Below are 18,403 nucleotides of genomic sequence, written 5' to 3'. Positions count from 1 at the left end.
AGTATATAAGAGTAAAAGAAGTTCATTTTCAAAATTCTTACAGAACGGCGGTAATTTACACTAAGAAATTTCAAATATTTCCATGCATTGTAGTGACATCTACAATAAGGGTGCTGCCATTTCAATAATGCTTCGTTTAATACGAACAAGCAAGAATAGATAGCGTTACATTACCAACTAACTGTGCACGTTTAAAAAAAGCAAAGGACAACAATACGCGATCGAGTGCGGTGAAAAATCGGTGAAATGGTGGAGTTGTGTCGTGCGTATATTTAGAACCAGGTAAGCACTTTATTCGTTAATCAATGCTCCGCATCATTCATCGTATGCCAATTGATAATATATGACGCGTCCTAGGTAGAGAATATTTTTTCACGATCATTTTCGTACACCTTAATCGGTGAAAAACATTTTATAAAATCCACTAGGTGTCTCCGCTGAATTATGCCATCAATTTGTATACATTTCAGAACAAAAATATTGCGGTTATGTATTAAATTATTTGACAATTTCATGTCGTGCTTCGTTATCGAAGTACCTCGTATGTATCCCTCATTTTGATGTTCTTTCGCGCATCATAACCTCTTTACACATCACACATAATATTATGAATCGTCTTTACGAATGGCACGTATCATCGACAGGTATTCAACGCATTATCACACGTATAGTATTTATAATATTAACTTATAATGTATCTTTTGCAAACAATAGAAAAAAAGGAACAATCAAAATTGAGAATGCAATGTATCGTCAGTCATTTGTTTGTTAACTTAGTGACAGATATTAGGTTCTTTGATATTTTCTCATCGATCTTCTAATCATAGAAAAGAGATAAGACTCGATATAAAAATAAATTCAACAAAGCAATATATATTATAAAGATTTATTAACACTTCTATTCAAACTATTCCTGTTAACTATGATATTTAATACAATTTCACGAATATTTCAATTTAAGACTGATAAATGAGGATTAGACGTATATTTTAATATAGCGATGCCTCATTTATCGTGTATTATTCGTGTAGTCGTGTATTCGTGGTATTCGATCATTTTCGCGGGAAGATAACACGTGGTTTGGTATTCCGTACTTCTCTTAGATGTCAAGCATTTTATTCGTTTTCTTAAACAATACTTCTTATCACTACACTTCTTTTTCAAAAAAAGATGCAGACATTCAAAATAATATCTATGAGATTTTTTCTTATACTGAAGGTATATAGATGTTTTCTGATAACTGGAAGATAGTTAATGTCAAGGGAATCTAAATTTGACCAAAGTAAAATAACGTTGTTGAAAATTGTTTTTTTTTTCTATTTAAAAGTCAAAATATTCCCTCCTCTGGAATGCCAAAATTCCACGGTGGCTTAATGCCCCCTATCCCCCACCATGATTCGGTCTCTATTGATTGCTCTACCGCACTACTGCCCTACTTTTATGACTTCACTTCACCCCCGCCTCCTCTCTCACTCTCTCTCGCTCTCTCCCTCTTCCTCTCTAGCTCACCCCTGCTACTCTCTTTCTCTTTAGTTCCATGTTCCCTGGTAACCTACCTCCAATGTCTATCATGGAGTCATAGACACACGGGAATTATGGATTCTGTGCTGTTTGTTATCAGTATGCAGAAAAACCCCTCATTTAACTTTCTTCTTCAAAGTTCGTTACCGTTGATTGATAATACTATTACTACTATATATATTATAGTTTTAATTCATTGTTAACTCGGTTAAAATTTTTTATGTTAAGATTATGCTCGTTATAGCAATTCTGAAAAGAGAAAGGTTTTTAATATATGTCAAAATAATATCACTATGAGTAACATTGCGATGTACGTATAATAGTATTCATACACTTACAGAGCCGAAGATGGATTATGATGGACGAATTGCACGATACAAGACCGTAAATTGGAAAATCAGAAATCGGATGATAAATTAATTAAGGTTGTCCATAAATCGACCGATAATATTATGCATCGATGCTACGCGATCCTGTAGATAGTAGTGCATGTGCGTATGGCGATGTTACGCTTACGTGTCACATGTGTATGCACTGTTGCGTGCACAGGATCAAGGCTGCACGTGGTGCAGGTTTATTTTTGAAAAGCCTGTAACACATAGCACGTCCAGAGAAACAAGGCTTTTTTCCGTCGTCTTGCGTGCAGCCTCGGGATATTTATACGGTTTTCCGTTTTCCATCATGCCAAACTGTGTAATGTCTCATGATAATGCGTTAAACAACCACAGATACAGCATTGTTTTAGGTCGAGTGACTACTAATTAGTCGATTTATTTGCCTATAGGCGGCCACTCAACACGGAGAAAAAGTGATATCTCCTTCTAGAGTTCTCTTTATTGGATTCGAAATCGATGGGGCGATGCGACAAGTAATTATCGTTGAGTAGCATCTCGACGAGAATAATTCTTTTTCTTTTCTTGTAACTTATCGACCAGCTGATAGTTTCAATTCGTTAAATGTTCTTTCTGGTATTGAATACCTACGTAATGTATATCGTATAATGAGTCAGATCTCTGCTTTCGTTTTTGTTAAATCGAAAATAGCGACCTTTCTTGTCATCCAGGGCAATGCAAATTTTGTAATGACATAGGTCAACCTGATGCAGCGTGACACTTGGTCACGCATTGATCTCGTTCAAGTAGTGACGTCCAAAACTGGTCAGACAGTAAAGTGTACGTTGATACTACTCTAAATCCCATAGACTTCTACGCGCTTGAAATTTATTTTGTTAAATGTTTTAATTAATATTACGTTTACAGCATTCTTTGAATCTGTTTAAACTTTCTTTGATTTCTTTAATATTATTAAAACGTAGTATAAACCACCTCTTGGACGATTAGTTTCTGTGAATAACTTTCATCTGATCACCGGTGATCAGTCACTGGTGGTTACTTTCTTCTAGATCATTCCTAGCAATTGTTGATACTATTGCGAACGTTTCGATTTCAGTCACTTCATGGACTATCACTATTCTGTTATGCCTCTGGATTTCTCTTAGACGATATATTGCTAGAGTATAGTTTTCCATTATGAGATTGAGCTTTAGGAAATTTTCTACACAATCTTATCAGAGAGGATTTGAACTTTGAAAGCAAAAAGATTCCAGCAAAAAAGAAAAACTGTATGTGCAAGCCACAAAAGATATAGTAGGGGTATAAAAAAATATACAATAGTGCAAAGAAAAGAAATTCTCGTAATAAAAGTCGCAAGTGCACTGAAAGGAATTCCTATGGTAGAAACAACACGACGATCGTTTTAAAAATTTGAGAAATTCCAACAACAAGAAGTGGCGTAAGAATACAAAGAAAAGAAATTTCAATAATAAAAAAGATGTGCACAAGAGAGCATTAGATAGAAAAAATTCCACTAATAAAAGAACACTTCAAGAAAAAGAAACACGCTGGCAATAGGAACAAGACGATCAAAGAGAAAAGACAAATAGCAATAGGACAGAAACAAAAGGAATCTTGTATCGTAATACACAAAGTTTAGGATATTTACAAACAGAAACGACTATGAAAATCTTAGAACACTAAGAGGTGTATACCAGAAATCTAATAACAGCAATCTCAGGTAGGGAGCTTTCGAATTACAAAGTTGTTGTTTGTTACACGATATACAAGAATTATACACGATAATGTATAGTATCGTATACCCGTATACCGCAAACGAGCATGAATCGTCCTATTTCATTGGTCACCTAGTAGTTTACGTTCGCGTGTTATAATCGGTATGGAGGATTAAACTTCGATGAAAATCACTTATTACCAGCTGGCTAACAATAAGTAGCCCCCGCGTTGCATTGCATGGGTGTTTATCCAGCAAGGTCATCGCGAAAACGAACAAACGAGATGACTCACGCGGGATTCGCCGAATGCTTTCACCATTGGGCCGAATTGTAGCAGGATCGATCGGTGCCTGGAGTTAAGACGAATTACGAACAGGGACGAAGGGAGGATCGATGGAGAGGAGGGCCGATTTTCGGGCGGGCTGCACGCGAATCGCTCCTCCTCAACGAATCCACCGGACGACCACAGTCACGCCACTCACGGCAACCTCGGTCTCGCACTCCATCTTATTGTGGCATCACACACGTGCCACTGAAGAAGGTTCTATTAACCTTCTTTCGGGGAATTCCCGGCCTACCAAGCATGGAAGTTCGATCGAATGTAGCCGCGCTCGAGGTGAAGGTCAAGTTCACCAGTCGGACTCGGCCTATCTCGATGATTCGTAATATCGACGCAAGCTCTTAGAATCTTGTCAAATTATCGATGATCTCTCTCCGTCTTCTCTATCAATGCCTCTCTTTTGTCTCGATTGGTTTCTTCTATATATCCCAGAGTTTAACAGCCAAACTTTATCAATATACAAGGTGATACACACGCAGCTGGAATAAATCGTATCTGTTTTTTGATTGAAGTTAAAATGTTGTAGTAAAAACATACGAAATGCAAAAAGAAGAACACTTTGGCCTCCGATGTTGCCTCCAGTTTCACCTTATTGGATTATTATATGCGAATAACTTTTAAAAAGGAAAGTCTATCAAACGAGTATTAGACTGGTTTGTTGAGACAAAATTAAAATGAGCTTCATAGAAACAAATGTCTAAAAATTGGATTAATATTATTTTCTTCTTATTCTACTTATCTATCTGTCATTTTTTATTTATTATATGACATTGAAATTTATTTTATGTAAATCAAGAGTAGGAGAAATTTTTCCAAATAACATATAATGACAAATCTATTTTTAGAATTATAAATAGCTCCGCCACAGGAACCATAAATAGAAATAGTCAGTGCTCGCTGATAATGGCTCGATAGTAGCTGACAGGACACATAAGAGACTCGTCGAGTAGATAAAAAGTGGTTGCAGTAGCCTTCGAGCAAGGTAGCGTGTCAAAGTTCTATAAGAAACGAGATTGCTCCTCTAAAGATCTAACAGCCATTCCCTTAATGAGCTGTTAGTTTGGCATCCTTCTACACCCACGATGTCCAAGAACTGTATGACGTTTCCACACGACGAACTTTTGTCTTATGTAATATCCATTCACAACTCTTGTCAATACAAAGAGGAGCAATTTTACAAAAGTCATAACGGTTATTATTCCTTTTTTTGCAAATGACGCAACAAAGATGCAACTTTAGAAAGAAAGTTGTGCATAGTCGTTAATATACAAGTTTTATGTAAGTTTATGAAATCACGTGAGGTGCGCACGTGTATCCGCAACCGGACGAAGCTCGGAACTATGCCGTTGTTTCGAAGAACATCGTTCCCCGGGTATGAATTCTGAGTCATCCTACAAGCGAACAGGGTCACGTTACATCATTAATCTCTCCCTCGGTTAAAGCAGTCATTTTCACTGGTTGGGATTGCTCGCCGTGGCATGACCATTTTAACGAGGACACAAACGCTAAATTGATTTTTCAATTAAGAAAGACAGCTGTGATTTCCAATTTTAATCTTTACACTGGATGGTCTACTGTCCTAATTTTTCATCGGACTTTCTGGAATCGTTTGAATGTCCATTATTCGCTTGTATATCCTAGAAGATATCCAATATGGATTGCATGGTAGTTGAATTAATTTCTTAATCACCGTAGAAAAATTATTCTTCGTTTGACAGATTTAGAATTCTTGAATACATAATTTCAATAGTCTGTTCTTTCAGTTGACACTACCAGTACCTAAAATGGATATTACATCGGCTAAGAGTATTGCTTGACATTTTATAAGATTTTTGTCGTAAAATGCCAGTGCTCTGCTATGTCAGGGTCGACGAAGAAGAGAAAGAGGGTGAGGACGAAGTAAAAAGTTTTGGAAAATGAACAGAAGGCGAATGGTATTGTATGTTTCTTTCGAATATTTTTACGTCATGATAGCATAATAAATTACAATTCACTGGATTCGTCATGTTTTATGTTCTATGGTTGCGTGCATGACTTGTTGGAAGATTAAACTTTCGATCGAGTATTAGTTGATGGAGTTGTACTCCGTGTAAAATCGAAGGAAATTCCTGGAAAATTTGCAAATGGGAAAATCATTAAGATCAATATAAAATCGTTGGATCATTGATTCCAATGGATCCATTTGATTCCAAAGGATATATCAGTTTTATATATTCTGTTTCTCTAATGAGAAATATATGATGGCGAAAGGAAATTCCATAAACGTTGGAAAATACGTGGGCAATGACCGGGAATTTGTAGAAGCCTCTTACTCACCCGTGAATATGGTATTCAGCCTTTAGATCGCGAGATACAACGACCGTGTGCCGCACGTGCCCGTTGAATTTTTCATAGGACAATTGGTGTTGTCTTTGTGCATATCGTAGGAATAAGTGAAACTTGACCGATTCATGTCCATAACGTCTCAACCGGTCAGTTTCTCAAGTGATTAGGTACTATAGCTGAAGCTTCTTTCACAATTGAAACTCGAAACTTCGTCGAGTCAATTTGAATTAATAAAATTATGTCTTAGTATTGTTCAGTTGTTAATTAATTTTCCATGTAATTTATTTCGATTATATTATTAGTTCTGTTAATTAAATTGTTTCCTTGGTATCTTAGAATTTCAGATGTGAAGCCAGCTTTATCTCAGAGTCGAGTGCACTCGTGATACATCTGCTTTCTTCCACGTGAACATGCGAACCTTCAGTCGATCTAAGTGCTATATAACGCCTGAATAATGCAGCATCGGAACGCACAACCTTCGCGATCTCCTATATAAACGTACCGTAAGAGTATTATTCTCCCTTAGTAGTTGTTCGAGTAACCGGTTGATGAAACTCATTTTTGTATTGGAACGACCATTTTTTCAACGATTTATTCTTACGGATACACGTACGTTCTACGCTATCTTTTATCAGCTAGAAACCGTATCACTAACAAACGGGAAAGAAACAACTAGCGTGTCACCGTAGGATGATGGTATAATATACAGATTGACATAAACTCGAAAGCCGAGGAAAGTGTGAAAATTTGTCGACATCAGGCGTGAACCTGGAGTGGTGGAAGAAGCGTATCCAATCTTAAAAGAACGATGTACTTAGATCGTATAGCATGAGGACTATCTCGTTCGTATGGCCAAGGAGTCTCTCTCGATGAAAATCGCTCCGGCGTTAAAACACTCGCGTTATTTTTGGTCCAGAGGCCTACAGAGAGATATAACCTGTCAACCGCTCGAGTTTCTCTCCCTCTCGCTTCCTCTTTCACGTTCTTTCATTGATGCTGGCGTCAGAGACTGTCCTGACGTAGGTCTGGACCACGGCCAAAATTGACTAGTTCTCGTTGGGAACATACGACTTGCTGGCGGCTCTTCGTTAAACACAGTTCACGTTTGCCACACTGTTGTGAAGCTCCGCTGAACGGAATCAACAGGGTGCTTCGTACACCTCTTTCGTTTCCTCGTTTTTTACATTCTCCTTCGTCGAATTAGTCTGTGTGTTGACAGAAGAAATCTTGCAGTGAATCTTTTTGATTTATAGACTATACAGTGGATACTTTTTTCAACTACAAATTATGAATTTAAATTTAAGGTCTCATCGTCTAAATACAAATTTTCATAAAAACTTACTTTCGTAAATTGTTTTCTTCGTCAAAGGAGAGCTCCAATTTTTATCGTGAATTTTTTGCTGAAAGTTCTGCGAGTATTTTGATACAAGCCAGTCAAAGGTAAACGTTGAAAGAACGTGAAATGCAACCGTCGACAGAGAAGGAACTGGATACGAACAGTATTGATCCGGCATGAGTCGAAACCGCTTCCCTATAGCTGCTTTTCAATTTCAGTGCATTCTTCCCAGTCGTCCATCCGTAAATTTATGTCCTATGACAACTAGAGGCACGTGTTGCTTTCCTAGCTTGTCCTGTCTACTATTCTTCGCTATTCTTCATCAATGAGTACGAAGAAAGGGACCACGTTCATGTATGGTATTTCCAAGCTTTGATTCAGTTAAACCTTTCGAAAGAGCGTCTAGTAGAATTTTATAGACTCAAATTTCCTATGTCCTTCTTTTTTAGATCATGCTAGCGGAGTAAAAAAGTCCTTAAACGAGCAATCTCGTTTACTCTCCTCGTTCCTCTCTTCTTTCCGTAATTGTATCATAGATACCAACGAGGCTGATTAAGCTAAACCCGATAAAATCTAAATTCGGAGGATAGATTAAATTTCGATCAACATCACGAGTTGATCTCCTCTTACAGATGGATACGCCGAATTGTAATTCCTCGAAATTCATACCGCTTGTATTAGCATAGAAAATGGCTTGCAATAAAATCGAACGACGTATGGTAATTGCTTATCCGGTGGACATTGGTCAGCTCCGAGAAGAGGGGAAAAAAGACGTGAAGAGATCGATGGACGTAGGTGCTAAATGCGCGCCGAGATATATATCTGTCGATACATACGTGGCCAGTGCTTGGGCATGATCGTCGTTGTGAAAATATTTTCATTATAAATAGCGGTCGACCGACACGGAAGCCACTCGTGCTTTCACGAGTCTTTCACGAGTGCCTGGATCCTCTGTCGTCTCTTCCTCGAGACGATGAGCGCCCGCTCGTCTACCGTGTTCTTCTCGAGAAGGGTCTATCTTTTCAGTGACCGACCCCCGATGTGATTAGTCTTCGGTATTTTGCTCCATTAACTTGAGAACACTTGCTTCTCCCCTTTTTTTCATTGATGCCGAAAATATACTCAATCCTGCTCGTTTTAGTCATTATAACGTCGTTACGGAGAAATACTGGATTGCGTTGTATCTTTATTAGAGAGATCAATCTTTGGTTTGGGTTTCTTCTCCGCGATTCTCTGGAATCTTTCAATTGTAACGCTAAATCGAACGAGATTTCAATCGCTCCTAGTTTTGCTTTCTTTCGAATGGTTAATAGATATATTTGTAGAGAGGATTAATATTTTTCTTATTGTTCGATGTATCGGGCAGCAGCTTCTAAGAACCAATCTATAGATATAGTAAAATAAAAATATGTCGAATGTTCCTCTTTCGAGTATCGAATAAATCTTTCTTCGAAGGAAGAATTTGTTTTTCACAGTAAAACTCGGCAAATATATAATTTGCGTATCTGCCGCGTACTTTATCGTTTTCCTGGAGTGTCTCGATAATTTTCAAGAAATCCAAAGGACATTGATTTTTACGACGAGTAAACAATATTCTTCACAGTTCGCAAGATTTTCTATTTCTATTTACCGACGTCAACATCTTTACCCAAGGTTACTCCAAACAGCATCAATAATTCAGTATGCCGCGTTCAAGCAGCCGAGCTTTCAAGAGAACACGCTCTGACTCGATTGTTGGAAAAGCGAGAGGGAGATAGTTAGAAGAAAATCGTAGCTGTCTTGCTTTCCTTCGACGAGGGAAAAGTGTGAAAACACTTTTGCGGGGCAGATGAGCTCGATCTATCTTCGTCGTTTATTCTCTGCCCTATTTGCTAGAATATAGGTTACGGAGTTCAACAACCCTCCGCACCCGGGTCGACCACTGTACGGGTTGACCTAAATAAAATTTATCCGGTGAACCGATTCACCATAATTTCCTTTCGTTTCGTGCTCCACTTTATCCACTTTTTTTGGCATGTTTTTTACGCGTACCAATATTTCTTTATCGAAAGAAACGAAGGTATATTTAAGAATATCCGTAATGTGTTTTAACTTATGGAAAATTAAGGGTAATTGTCAGCGTTCAATCGAAAACCGACGAGCATTTCAGCTATATTAACATATAGGAATAATCAATTGCTAATACAGATACGCACAATTATATTTGGAGCAATATGATGGGAAAATAAGTGTACATGATTACATAAAAAAGTCCATTATTAAAAGCTACGTGGTTTTAGTAAATGTAAAAAAAAAAAAGAGTGAGATAGGATGTGGTAATTCCAGTATTAATAAGAAGTTATTTCATCAAAAATGAAACACTAACAGTGTTTTGTTTAAACAGTTTATTTTCGAAACTAAGTCTGATATTTAGCAGCCTTTCATTTATATCCTGCAATAGAGACTCAGACTCGAATTAGATATAGAAAACTCTTATATCATAGTCTTTAACGCTGAGAATCTTCGTAGAACTTCCAACGATTCTAGGAATTCGCCGATGTACCGGAAGTCTATATCGTGGTTCTTGATTTCTGAGTTTTACTGTTCGATTTCACGTTACTTTGTGAAAAGGCAAAAGATTTTACTGAAATAAATAGTCGAATGTATTTTTATTCAATCGCGTGGAATATTATCTCGAATTAAACCAAACACGTTCTGAAAAGTAAGAAAAGATTTAAGGTAACATCAAGTATCTTTGTATTAATTCATAAAAACAAAACATTTTCGTTTGATACGTGACCTAAGACTTGTGCATAGCGCTGTATGCATATGTAAGATTGCCAAAATTACATGTCACGTACGTCAATGATTGTTTTAATGTCGTAATAGATGATCGGACGCGTTGGTTTATGCCGTAGGATATACAACTAATAATAATAATACAGGTTCGAGCGTCGCCAACTGTGACTCTTCATTGTCTTTTTAGTTGGCAAACAGTGATTCAGTATTGTAAGTACGTTGGTCGTTAGTGTATTCAGTGGCAGGAAATCAGCGATACAAATTTATTCCGCGTTCGCAAGCACCAGCTGCTTTCGCTTTTCCTCGATACAAATCACGTGAGAAACAGCCGTGGACTTCTCTCTATTCCGGAAGAGCAACGATCGATAATTTTGCATCTGGTTTCGAGGTATCGTGGCCGGAACTCGAATTGGAAATCGGTTTTATCGTGATCGTTCCCAGTACCACATTCGATCAATCCTAGCTCGTTTAGTCTTAATCGGTTTATACACCTTAGTATACCTCTACAGTGTAACGGAACGATAAAGGATTTGAAATGAACAATTTAGAAAATAATTAGCTTTTTATCCTCAAGATTTTCTGCGCTTCTGGTATGAGATACGAAAGACACATATAGTGACGTGTATAGATTTCAGACCATTTGTTATAGTGGTTTCATAATGACAAGTAATTATATTCTTAAAGTGGGAAGTATTGCCGTATGATGTTAAGAGATGTTCTCTTTATTTATAATTTTCCTTGGTTCATAAATCTTTTAGAAATATTTTCATAGATGGTGTACGAAATTAATTCTAGTCAAAACTAGTCGAAACAAGCGAAGGAATTGATCAAAAACGTTCACGGTTCACGAGTAAAACGCGCATGCCGTGTAATCAAAAGTTTTGAAGATTCTCTCGTCTCTTTGCTATCAATTCTCATGTCTTTTCTGTATCATGAAAAGAAACATATTACGGCCTTCCTGTGTATTGGTTAAAATTTCGTGTCAAAGAAATTTGTCAGAGTCTTGCGATGATTAAAGAGCAACGGACAAAGTATTCATTAGACGAAGAAAATGGCGAATTACATGACGGAGGAAATTTGTATCCCTTATTTTTACTCTCGAAGATTGAAAAGGTTTTCTATCAGAAACAAGTTAGATGATACTTTAACAGCTTCCAAGAAATGCAAAATGACACCGGAAGCGTAGCTCGGTGGACACTGGGATGACTGGGATCCGATATTTATAGAAGAAGCGCTCGCTTCAATCGAAGTTCCGGGCTGACTCGTGATTTACTATCCGATGAAAAATCCTTGTTGCCAACGACGGTGGCAAATTTTGACGAAGTTCCACCATATGAATCATCGGCTGTCGCAGCGGTGCACGCGTAGGATAGCCGATCTACGGCATGCTGGAAAATCTGACACGTGTGTATTTACGCGGACCCTAAAACTTCTCTCGAACTTCCAGAGAATAACTTGTTTATGCGGAAGTATCGAAGATTCTTCCGAGTTTTGTGCCTTTCTCTCGAACGATGAAGATCGTTCACGAGAATCCTATGCATATTTTTATTTCAAAAGCCGCTATAAAAAGCTGTTGTAAAAACTGTACGAAGAAAAGCTTAAGAAGAGCGAGACGATATTGGAAAAATGTCTGATAATATTTCTCACTAAAGATTTACCAACGCCTCGTTCGTAATATCTTTTTAAAGAAATTGCGTTATTGAATTCTATTGAATTCGCGTTGTGATTGCGAAGAGAGTTGCAAGAAATTGCCCCAATGAATATCTTCGGCATATTTCAAGAATATCTCTTTTGTTGCTTCTTCTATGTAGATTGTATATTGTATAAATTTCCGTATTAACAGCGCTATGATAATTTCTTTTTCTTTTCAAATCGTACAACTTCTTTTCGTTCCTCTCATTCGTATAGTGGACTTTATGCATTATTCTAATACGTGTTTTGTGCGTTGACAAAACACCAACTTACTTTGTACACGTTTTCTAATAACGTTGCCTCTACGCAACTCTTACATATTGCTGTTTGGTTCTTCCGAAACTTCTAAAATACTGCTTGACGTTTTGTAAAATGGTACGATGGACTTCTCCTTACCTGCGGTACAAATAGAACGCGTTAATTCAATTCCTGTGTCGCTATTAGTCTCCGAAGAATGGCTACCCATTTGAAAGAATATCGCTGCGTAAACCAATAATATGAACAGCTGCGCAAAATTCGTAAGATATAATCTTTTTGGGAGAACGGTAGCCATAACTGATTGCGAGGTAATTACGATCATTGATCTTGCAAAGTAAAACTGCCGAATCATCAAACTATTTAATCAAAGTTGCGGTATCCCAAACGGGCAATGATATGGATTATAGACGAGGGAGCAGTTTTGTGCAGAAAAAGGACAGAAGCAGGAAAGGGGAAGTTCAAAGAGCAGCGAGATATCCTTATTCGAATGTTTAACACGCGGAGGGTGGCCGATGCGTCTGTCCAGGGAGAGTAGGTCGTTTCCATGGCAACAAGGGGTGCATCGGACTGGCACGTATTGCTAAACTGAACGTACACCCCTGGCGGCCTCTAACCTCCCCCATGTATCCCGTCCTCCTGCAGAATATCCTACCGTACTCTGGCTGCCGCCTCCTCGTGGCTGGGTCATCCCTCCCGCAGGAATTAGGTTACTTCCTGGAATTGGGTTTTACGAGCGGTTCCTCGTGCGCGCGAAAATTTTTCTTCCTTTAACAATGATCGTACACTCTCTCGTATCCAAGACCATATTTCGGACGCTTTAAGCTTTCTGGTACTTTGCATTCTCGAATGGAAATCGCGTTTTCTGATTAACGTTCTAACGATTACGCAAGAACGATCACATGTGCGCGTACATACAGTAGATCACGAAAGTATTCGAACGTTTGTAGAAATTTTTTATAAATATATTACACGCGTTTCGTTCAAGTTGTTGCCAGCACTCGCGAGTATCATAAATCATGACTACATGTGTATGTACGTTTCAATTTTCAGATGCTTCGTCGGTCAGGCGACGTATTCGTATCAACCATAGTCATGTACGAATTATCCGGAAACCACATTGAACAGTTTCACGAGTTGAAAAATACAAGAAAGTGATGATACTATTTTTTAAACGTGTCTTAGAATTATGTACCGACATACCGTTATGCAAAGTTAATGACTATTATTATTAAATCATTTCTCTTAGAGGATCAACCATGTATTTATGTAATAAAATTACGGAATTAATGGAGATGATTAGTTTGGATTTAGAGTTTCGTTCATATTGGAACCAACGACTGTATTACAGCCGAAATTCGAATGATCGATTAATTAGCATTCGTGCTGGTCCAATAATTTGCGCATAGAGGCGCGATTAATTCTGTTCCACTGATAATAGTCGACCTACTTTCGTTTTGCATTTTTTACCCCCGTTAAATATTCAACGAACGAGCCCTGCTTGTTCCTTCGATAGTGGCAGGGTTAATTTGTGCAAACTGATCCTCTTCCTCTTTTGTGGCGTTTCCAAGTATCGTTTTCAGATCGATCAACGCATACATTTTTGAGGATGCAACGGGAAAGAGATCGGTAAACCAAACGCACCTTCTGGCCTTTTTAACCCTCCTCTGTCGTCATCCCACGGAATAAACTGGCATCGATGTCCTTTGGTCTGATTCAGGATGCGTCATCGGGAGGAATAGCCTAGGCTGTCGCGTGCCGGAAGCCATCAAATAGCCTGAAAGTAGCTCGAGAATATGTTTTAACCTTCGCTCCAACGTAACCCTGTGAAGCTAAGGAACGTACATTAGCATCCATAAGTATTTGAACAGCTGGTACAATTCGATTAAAACGTTCATATACTTGTCATATTTTCAATTTTTTTAATAGAACAACGTTTTTCTAGCGTTTGATTCTTTGCTTCTTGCATCGAGCCCAAATGATCTGCTAAATTGGAACTGAGAAGAAAAATAAACGTATCCATATCACTCAAGTTCTATGTCTATTTGCGACGAATAACGAACGCTTCATGAAATTTATATAAATTTTTAGAAACTAGTGGATAGTTGATCTCAGTTGGCCCAAGATCCCAATTTAAAATCACTTAACTCAGGTGACTCTGCAGGATCAGTCTTCATTCATCTTCAATTATTGCTTCATTATTCCTATTAATAAATACCGTTTTTATCAACGTCTGCTAACTGCAGGTATACTTGTAGGTTGCCTGAGATAACGTACGAGGTCAAAATTAATTAATCAGAGAATTTCATTCGAAGTACGCTTTACATATTTGCAATACATTGAGAGTGTACCAAGGAGTACTGAAATACTTATAGACGGTATTGTACCTTCTTTTTCCTTTTTGTTTCTTTACTTTCGTTTAACCGATACCGGAGACCCAGTTCTTTCTTCAAAAGAGGACACCCTGTATTATTCCAGGGGATACAGAGGTGCATGACCTAGTTACGCTTGGGCGTGTTATATGGGTCATAGACACCATTCGCAGCAAGTCATACGTGCACACGTACCCACACAGGGACACGTATTATAGTCTAGAAAATTATGATAGTTTCCACGGAAACGTGATCCTGCGAATATGGGGTAGTAAAAGTTTTATAGCTCACCTACTATATCTTGCAATTATCAGGCATGAATTTACTTCTGGAAATGGAAATACGGCTTTTAGATGAACAACCGAAGTTGATCGATGTTTCTGTATAAATTGTTTCTCCGATTTTTCTCTATTTTTAATTGCCATTTTAATTATCCAGTAGTATATATAGGCAGCATCGAAGAAGCATCCTCGAGATCATCTCAGAAAAGAAAATTCCACGAGTACAGATAGACCTTTAAAGTGTCCTTTTTCAACGAGGAGCTTTTCAGCGGATCAGAGTTAAAAGGCACGAACGGAAAAATACAGGAAGAGGGAAGCAGTTGAGGTTTGCAATGAAATTGGCTATCTGGGCTCTATCAGTAAGCTCGCGTGTGTATTGCAAAGGCAATTTGTAACTTTCTAGTACTTTCTACCATCGTGTGATCGGTGCATATCCAGGAACGATTAACAGTAACCGCATCGATCATTTCTATCGAAATCAACGTTCTATAGTTTAAAAGGTAAATGTTTGCAAGTTGCGTAAAATGCATCCGGAAACAGTTTGTGAAAACCTTGTGTGGATGGTTGAGGAAAACAAGGAAATGTCCAACTTTCATAGGAAGTTTTCGTTTCTCTGATCCTGCTATTTTAGAAATCTCTAAATCAAATAGAAGTAGTATAGAAATTAATTTTCCAAATTTAATTTGCCAGATTCTCTCACGAAGCTGTTGTCTCTGTACGTGTTACTCTCTCACTACCAAGATCATGTTCCTGTACTATTTTAAAGCTTCGAGCTGACACGAAATACTTCCAAAATATAGGCTGGAAGATCCTAGGTTACCAAGATTCTCTCGCGCAATTGGAATAGTACCCTTAATAGAATTTTACAAGTTACAAGTTACGAATCATTAACGCTAATAAATTTGCTTGGGTATCAACACCAAATTTGGTAGCGAGGCGAATCAAACTCTAGAAGCGAATTTTACGAATTTCGATTTCTAGTATTTTACAGACTGATTTTTATTCGGTGACAGATTTTAAAATTATAAAATACAAGTCTGTATAACTTATAAACTATGACTGGTCAATTCGATAACGTTATTAGTTGGCAAATTAATGTGCGAAATGGTTTAGAAATCAGAATATCATCGTAAAATGTACAGCGTAGGATAATTAAAATCACCGTAAAACAGTGATTCACTCGACACCCGGTACACTCGAAATACGCGCACGCGTGCACTTGCCCGGCGCACGGACTCTCTTCGTTCTCTCTTCCTCTGCTCTGCCCAAGACCATTCCTCCTCGCTCTTCATTCTCATGTCCCCTTCCTTCCCATCTTCGTCGGGAATTTTTCAATTCTCCCCTTGTATTCGTTTTTTTTCTACCCTTTCCATCCCCTTTCGAGCTCTAGCGTTCTCTGGATGGCTGAATCGTTCTCTCTACCTCTCTTACTCTGTCCCTCCCCCTGGCAGAGTCCGTCTCGCGCGCTCTCGATATCGCTCTCCTCGTCGAGTCCGCGATTCGAGGGACCGCGCCGCGTTTCTCTCTCAGTCTCTCGCGCAAAGCGGTTTCGTGACGACGTACCGTTGCACACGATAGATTGTGGCTGGTCCGGGTCTCCTCTACGTGTGTTCCTGTGTGTAGTCTATCTTTCTTTTCCCTCTTGTCAACCCTCTTTTCATTCTTTCGACTCAACTGGATAGCGACAGTTTCTCAGGCCCTTGCATCACGACCCCCTTTGCTTTTCTTTCCACGTTTGTACCTTCTTTCTGCTGGAAGATGACCGTGCTGGTGGCTCAGTTCGCGGGGGACCATGGATCACCGTAAGAAAGAGACGCGGTGGTTGTCTGTCGCGACTGGTGCTCGAGATAGCGGCGAAGAAGGGATCACAGGCCGACAGAGAAAGAGTGTATTGCTATTTTCGAGACGCCGTGGAGCCCGGCCAACGTGTGCGTCCGGTTTACGGTACGAAAAAAACGAGAGGGAATCGCGGGTGGAAGGTCGTCGCGAGGCACGATCTACGATGGATCTTGTGCACGGAAATCGAGCGGTCTTGTTCGTTGGTCGATCTCGAGTGTCCTGATCGTTTTGCATTTCTATGTCGAGAATTAATCCCGCAACTGTAGGATATTCTTAATCCTAGTTCGAATAGTGGTAGTTTCAACGTGTCGAGGGTACAGGTTGAGAGAAGAGCACGATGAAAGTTAAACGCTCGAGAGAATCGTTCGATGATCTATTCAGATTACGCAAGTGATCGAGTTGATCGATCTTGGACGTCCAGTCGATCATTAACCCGCATTAACCTTTGCTACTTAATTTGGTTTGGAAAAATTCATTTGGCACCGTGAGCCACCACTGCGCTCAGTCGAGAAAAAAAGCCAGTGATATCGGGTCGATTTTACATTTACATGTCTGGGTATTTTTGGAAAAAGTTTCTACGTGCCGTTTCGTTGCTCTTATCGAGAATCTCGGGAACTGACCTATCTGAATTCTTATCACGTCGACCGTCGGCCACCTTAAGAAACACAAGTTTATTCGAATAATTCCACCGTTCTTCGATGGATCTAAAGTTTAATCCTTATCTTTCCTATTAATTTTTTTAGAGCTTTACGAGTGTAACCACGAAGCTTTGAAAAAGGGAAATTAAGAATCGTGAAAGGTGAAAGGGTTTCGGTGTACAAGGCGAAGAATAGATTTCGACGACGATGATCGATAAGCTGATAGTGAATCGTGCGGGGTTTATCTTGGATTCAAGACTGTGAATAATGTTGAGTTTGGTCAAGAGAGAAGAGAAAGAGAGAGGATGTCTCGAACGAAGACGTAGCCGTGTTTTCGAGTCACTTTGTCGCGATGATTCCTACTCTTTGTCAATTAATCGTCATGGAGATTGGCCTCTGGAGGTTGGTTATGGTTTTACTACCAAAACAGAAAGATCGCTGATTCATCCCTTTACTGACATCGTTTTTTTTTCTTTTACCATCCAGAGATAGACGATTTATAAATCGAAGTGCAGGTTGAACCAAATCAAAGAAACTAGTTGTTGTCAGTGAGCAACGATATTTGTGAACGTACGCGCGTTTAATAGTAATCGTATGTACTCCAGCAAACATACGCTTTTAGCACATAGTACCTCCACAATATGGTGTTTCTAACTAATTATTAGACCGTACTTGCGCATGCTAATTTTGTTTCACACTGTTTCCCAGACAAGAGATAGTTCGTGTATCTACGAAAGTTAGTTCGTTAATCTTTGGGAGGCATTGTTCTAATAGAAATCTTCTTTAATTCAAAGTGATTGAGTTTTGTCACGTGTAACACCGCTTGTATGCACAAAAGTGTGATAGATAATTTGTGAGCAAGATTTGATTAACATACTAAACTGAAAATCACTCGTAAATCCATAAAAATACTTATTAATTATTTCCTCTCATTTTGTCCTCGATTATAACGGGGATC

The 18,403-nt window shown here is 38.7% G+C and overlaps 1 protein-coding gene across 13 annotated transcripts in view; it reads left to right on the top strand.

Moving 5' to 3' along the window:
• Positions 1-115: 115 nt before the first annotated feature.
• Positions 116-18,403, top strand: part of LOC139992837 (uncharacterized) — a 29,714-nt gene continuing 11,426 nt past the window's right edge. For 2 of the 13 annotated variants that reach the window (XM_072014076.1, XM_072014070.1), the window contains exons 1-3: positions 14,560-15,468; positions 17,551-17,847; positions 17,932-18,037. The gene's annotated coding sequence lies outside the window, so the exon portion shown is untranslated. Of the gene's footprint in view, positions 283-14,556; positions 15,469-15,949; positions 16,913-17,550; positions 17,848-17,931; positions 18,038-18,403 lie in introns of those variants that run through there. The other 11 variants (XM_072014074.1, XM_072014069.1, XM_072014072.1 and 8 more) reach the window with 10 other exon arrangements.

The sequence above is a fragment of the Bombus fervidus genome, chromosome 12, assembly GCF_041682495.2.
Source record: "Bombus fervidus isolate BK054 chromosome 12, iyBomFerv1, whole genome shotgun sequence".
Lineage (NCBI taxonomy): Eukaryota > Metazoa > Arthropoda > Insecta > Hymenoptera > Apidae > Bombus > Bombus fervidus.
This window is presented reverse-complemented; position numbering and strand designations above follow the sequence as displayed.